This window comes from Parus major, chromosome 14, assembly GCF_001522545.3.
Source record: "Parus major isolate Abel chromosome 14, Parus_major1.1, whole genome shotgun sequence".
In the NCBI taxonomy this organism is placed as follows: domain Eukaryota; kingdom Metazoa; phylum Chordata; class Aves; order Passeriformes; family Paridae; genus Parus; species Parus major.
The window spans coordinates 11,048,552-11,055,118 of record NC_031783.1 but is presented as its reverse complement, the minus strand read 5'-3'; positions in this window follow the sequence as shown (position 1 = coordinate 11,055,118).

Sequence of the window (6,567 nt, the reverse complement as noted above, 5' to 3'; positions counted from 1 at the left end):
GTTGATCTCTCCTTTTTGCTGTGTTGAAGGTTCCCACAATGCATTTTCTCTGCTGCCATCCTCTGCTTGGACCCAGTGGAGCTAAGCAGGCTGCCTTGGCTTGAAGCACATCATCAAAACCAGATCAGTGCTGAAAACAGGGCTGTCAGAGGGTGCCTGACTGTGTGGAGACAGCTCAGGGCAGGAGCCCATCCCTGCTGTCAGGGAAGGCAGCCGTGACAGCTCTCAAAAGGTTGGTGACAGTGGTATGATGCCCTGACACTTGCCTGCGTGTAATCTGTGCTCTGTAACTTCTATCTCTGCCTGGCTGAGCACCTCCTCTCCTCCCACCCTGGCTCAGCTGACAGTGTCACCCTTCACAGCTCTCCCAGGCTCCTCCTGGGGCTGGGGCCATCTTCTGTGTCCTCAGGAGCTTGTGCCTTGATCAGAGGAGTGGTGAGGAGGTTTGCAGGGTCTGTCCTGGCCATGCCCATGGGACCAGTGCAAGTCACTGCTTCCATCTGCCTCACAGGCAGTGCATCCCAATCTGGTGCAAAATGCTTGTTTGGATCCTTTCTACCCAGAGCTTTCTAAAGAGCACTGGGCTGCCAGAGCTGGTGTCTGGGGCTGGGGAATGTATTTAACACTGGCTCATGGGGAGGTTTTTTGTCTTCTCAGATACACTGGGAATCCCTTGCCAGCTGTAGGGGGAGGCACGATGGGGAAGACAAAACTGCCCAGAGGTTTGTTTCTCATCCTGTGGCTGCACCCAGCTCAGGCAAGGCTGGCTCTTGTCCAGCATGCACATGATGGACCATCACTGCTTGGCTGGGCACAAATAGCAATCTCTAACCTGGCCATACCACACATCTGCCAGGCCCTGTGTGGCTGGAATTGTGGCCCCTCACATGTGCCAATACCCTGGAGGTTTGTGGCTTTTTGACACAGCTCTGGGCAAGGTTGTGCATCCCAGGAACTGTGAGGGGTGTCCTGGAGCAGTGTGTAAACTTGGTCATGAGCAGGGCATGACTAACCAGGGAGGTGCTTGCCTGTTCCTGACTCAGTGGCCACTGCCTCTGGGACATGCTTGGCACTGGAGAGCTGGATGAGTCCCAACACTGAGCTCAGAGGAAAATCTGCCCAACCTGCTATGCCAACAGTGGAAGAGCAGGGAAAGGTGTGCAGGTAACAGCCGCCAACTGGGACTTCATGGCTAAAGGCTGATGTTGTGCCAGCTGTGGGAAATGAAAAAAGGTAAAGAGAAGCCTCACCTTGCAAGGACCAGCAGGGAAGAGGTCTTGTGGCAAATAAAAAAGAAGAGGCTAACTCTGTCTCCATTAGCTCGTGTCTGTGAGTGGAGTCTATTCCCAGGACTGCTCCCTGGGGCCCTGCCACACTTCCTCCAGCCAGCCTCATCTGTGACCTGCAGCAGTGACAACTGCAACCCTGGCCCTGCCTGCCCTCAATTAACTTCTTCTGGCCATACCACACTTCAGGACAGTACAGTTCACACTTAACTCGAGGACTTGTTTGCTAAAAGCTAAAAATGGTAAGACTTTTGTTAGCTTTAGGAGTGCCAAAGTGAGCCCCATGCCAGCTTAGCAGCCTGGCTGCTAAAGGAATAACATTTGCCTGAGGTGGACTGTTCTCTGTGTTGCCTGTCCTTGTATTTAGATAATTTGTCCCTAAAATAGCAGAATATAGAGCTTGAAATTTCCATAATTTTAAAATCAGAAGACCTCTGTAATGACACATCTGCCTGTCCTGTGCTCCTGGTGGTGTTTTGGTATCAGCCTGTATGCAGGAACACCATCTCTAACACAAGAAGATATTGGCAAAAAATGTCAAGACCCCCAGCAACAATTAAAAAATTAATTAAGTTACAGTAGTCCAATCATTGCTGGGTAATTATTAAGCTGTAAGAATTGCTAATTGTCTTATTAGCATTAAGCAATTATGCAAATAATGGAAAACATACCATAAGAGTAATAACATTACCTCTCTTTCTCTCCCTTTTTTTTTTTTTTTTTAACCAATAATGATATAAAAGCAATACATATGGTTTTATTGTATCTTTGGAGAGGAGTGAGACCTCTAAGGGTATTCAGCCCTTTTGGGGCATCCCAAAACACATCTAACATGAGCTCTCTTGCAGAGCTTGTAGTGCCCCACACCAGGCCATCCCCTGGTTCTGCACCCAAGGCACCAACACAGGGACACAGAGTGCTATGCCAGGACTGGAGAGTCCCAGTTTTGTACTGTCATAGATATCCTAGGGGAGTCCCTGTTCTCCCTCTAGAATAAAGCACATAATGTCTCAGGTTTGGTCTGGGTGAAAACAAAGCAATTTGTAGTTTTTTCTGTCAATTTGGTGCAAAAGTGGAAAGTTCTGGCCTTTAGAGTTACTCTGTCTCAAGGATTTTATTGCTGTTAAGTTCATAACCTGAGGTAAGGGCTGGCTTCTTCTCCAGGTGAGGTTCCAGCTGGATTTCAGGGTTCAGAAATAAGCTGAATGATGAGCAAGTGTTTTTTTGCTCCTTGAAACAAGAACAAGACCTCACAGACCTCACTACCAGGAAAAGGAAACTTCACTTACACATGGCTACAGAGGGCCTGGAAAACATTAAGGGCTTTTTCGCTTCAGGACGTTCACACTGTTAATCGCTAACAAATTTTATTGGTTTTACAGGCTTTAAACTCTGCTCTACTGATAAGGCACAGCATTTCAAAGTGCCCAAGCCAGCTCCTTCTCCAGGGTGTGTCCTGCTCCTATGGTGGTGCCTTGATAAACCTGGGGTCACTTCACCCACTTGTGTGATCCAAACAGGTTTTGGTGTGCAAAACACACCTTTGCTTTCGCTTTCTGATAATAATGGGGATGTTTGCAGCTCCTGGAGGACCAGAGAGAGTGTTCTGCCACGGCAGTGCAAAGACTGGGGATCACCATCATCTATTTCCCCTCCTTGAAAGACAAGGGGAGATCACCTTATGAAATAAATACCACCTCCAACCTTCTTGGAGAGCTCCTTTCAGCTCCCTGGGACTGGTGACCTACCAGGCTGCTGTTTATGCCCTTTTCCTTTTTCCTATCACCTGGTGTGTAGGATGCAGGATGTGAGCAATCTCTTGTCTTTGTTGCCTGGAAATAACTTTCTGAAATCACCCTCTAGCCTGTCTCTCATTTCACTGCAGTGAGGGACAGAAAAGCCACTTCTGGCTGGTGGGTAGGAGGGACAAGGGAGAGACACTTCTTTCTGTTTTGGTGTGATATTGTATTATACCTAGATGATAAGACACTCGTTGTTCTGATGCTCACTGGTTTTGGCCCTTTGAGATTTTAGGAAAATAGGTTTACCATTTTTGAGCTTCTCAGGGGGATGTGTTACAGAGAGATTTACCAAAGTGCCTTTTCCTGTAACTTCACATTTCTCTTTCACCTTATTGGAAGAATGGAAGAAGTGGAAATTCTTGTTCAGACTTGAATTTAATAATAACTTTTTTCTGCTAGTTTTGCAGGTCAAAGTAGTCAGACTCTGAGGGGAGGCAGGTATCATGTGGAAGCATTTCTGCGTGAGTAGCTGTGAAATTGTTGGGGCTTTCTTTTCCCTGTTTGGGGCCTTTCCATCTCTGTGGAGTCAGCCTGGCTGCCTTCTGGGAAGAGAGAGCTGATGAGGCATGTTACTGATGAGGCAAAAATGGCTTTTCCTTCTTGTTTTAAATCCCTCCATTTAATCCAAGCCATTGGCATGGGGATGTATGAGAGCTCTTGGCTACAACACACACTTCCTATTGTTGGGAGTGAACAGCCCTGCACACAGCCCACGGCAAAATTATGAAGTAGCTCAATTTGATCAGCTGATTTCTCACAATAGTTAAAAGATGTGATTCTTTCCTATGATGTTACGCTCTCTTATAAGAAAAAAATGCATCACTTGATTCTCAGCTTCATGACCCCTGCATTTCCTGATACAAGGAATCAGCCCCTTCCTCCCCTCAAGTCTTCAAGCTGACAAATGTTGGTCAGGTTTTTTGGGCTTTAGGGTGGCCTAGTCAGATACTTTTTTTTTCTCTAGTTATGGTAAAATCCATTGGTTGCTGCATATGGGAACCAGGATAAATTTAAGAGGTGATGGCAAAGTAAACCCCACTAGTCAGTCATAGCAAGTGTCAGAAAGCACCATTTGTCTGGTGCAGTCTGGTATCTGAGAGCTGAAAAGGATTGAGGAAGAGAAAGAAGAATGTCTGTAAGTAGAGACGAACAAATCAGTCCATGACTGTAGATTGCTGCTCCAACAAGCTTCCAAACACACCAGGGAAGGGAGCTAGGGGAGCGGACACTGTGCTGCAGGACACACTTTGCTCCATGAGCCAGCTGTGCATCACCGGTGGGAAACCTCACCCAGCTCCCTGGGAAAAGCTCAGTGAGCGGGGGCAAGGTCTGCAAAACAGGATAAGGACCTATAAGGCACCCTCAAAGGAAAAGATGTAGAAAGGAGAGGTACAAGAGTAAGGATTTATAAGCATCATCCCCTGAGAAACATCCTGGAAGAACAGCAGCTGTGGGTAATAGGCAGCTGCACAGGCAGCTCTGCTCCCTTCCTGCCCCGTTCCTCTCTCAGTGTGTGTTAGTTTACCTGTTGGTGCATTAAAGGCTCATCATAGCTGCAAACTCCCACAGAGCTCCCCTTAATCACCAGCTAACACTGCACAAGTCTCTGCTGCCTGTACTTTGGAAAGCCATTATTGGGCTAGCAGTAATACTCTTACTGTATTAGTAAACTCCTTCAGCAATGTCATTTTAATCACCTTAGTGGATAACGTGGACCTGATTGTTCTGGTGTACCAAGGGCTGTACCTCCAGACTAACCCTCTCTTGGGATGCACAGCTTGGAGCCAGCAACTAATAGTTTCTTCTTCTGGTGTCTGCAAGCCTGGATTTGTGGTACGGCCGTCCCGGTGAAAACCAGGGCACAGTGCAGGGAGGGACGAGGTGAAACGTGGTAGTCTGTGATGCACAGGAAATCACAGCTGCTCTGAACCCAGCCTGGCTTCCCACTCCATGGGTCTGTGTCCCCTGCCACCCAGCCCCAGCTGCCCCTTCCCAAAGCACAAGGTAATGAGAAGGGACTAACTGCACCGACTCATTAAGATGGGTTCGTTAGAAGACAGATTGTCACGTTAAACAAATATATTTTAAAAAAAACAAAGTCTCATTCTCTGGGCTGTGCCCCATCTGGGCCATTAAATCTGAAGGGGTATGTACAGCTGTGTCAAAGCCGCACTCAGGAGCTGATTTTTAGTGTTTGTGTGATTGGCAACTGGCAACCACTCCATTTCCAAACCTCATTTCCTTCTCCTCATCTCCCAGTGCTGCACTATGTCGATTGGAAGCGCAGCAGGGGATGCACGCTGCTAAACAGAAACTCCACAGACACATTTCCTAAACCCAGCACTTCTTTATTTCTCACCAAGCCCTAAGGTGAGGGTGGGAAGGGCTGCTCATTGTTAGCCAGGCTCCTTGTAAATGATACAATTTTATCAAAGGTGTTGTGGAAATGTGGGACAGCTCATCTTTCACAGCTCCAGCAAGTGTCTTTTTTGAGGGGAGTGGTAAAAACCCAACTTTGAGTTAATCCAGCATTTATTTTGATCAGTCCCTTGGTAGTCTGATTAATTTTGAGTGCAGATGTTTCTGCTTTCCATCACAGAATACACCCAGGACCCGGGAGCAGTCTCACAGTGCCGTATTTCCTCCTCACCACACCACTCGTATTACGGTTGTGCAGCAACATATGCTAAGGCCTTATTACAAGGGATTCCTATAAATGGCATAAAGGATTAATAATGTATTTATAACACAACTTTGTTTTAGTATAAAGTGATCTATAAATTTGTAATAAATGTTTTATAATGTTTTTGTAGCCTGTTATAAATGATAAATGGGAGACTATAGATGCCACATCAAATATTCATGCTGCATTGTGTGCATTATTATGCCATTACTGTTCAGGAAACCATTAATAATAAAGTGAATGGAGATGTAAAAGTTGCTGACATGCCCAGCAAGCCATTTATAATGAAATGTATAATCCTTACCATAAAGTAAATACATTGGCCAGTGATTGTTGATGAAATGGAAACACTCTGAATTATTTGTGAGGTATTTATATATTAATGTATATTATCCATATCATGTCACAGAAATGCCGTTAATATATTACATGTATTATTGATTATTTTTACCTAATTTATAGGCAGCTGTTTAAGTGTTACCTTGTCTCTTCTCGTGTTTTGCCAGCTGCATGAGGTCTGGTGAGTTATTTTATGAGATGCGTGTGCTGCGGGGCATCTGTTGCGAGCTGGCCATCACAGCGCTGGAGCGAGCCCAGGGGGGTTCAGCCACACTGAGCCCACGCCTCTCTGCGGGTCTTTTCCAGCCTGAATCCGAGATTTCATGGCATTGTCCCAGCAGGGACAGACCCCCTGCTCCCGGCTGGCCTCCCTCCTTCGCCACAGCGAGACCTTTGGGCAGGCTCTGGGCAGGTTCTGGGCAGGTTCTGGGCAGGCTCTGGGCAGGCTCTGGGCAGG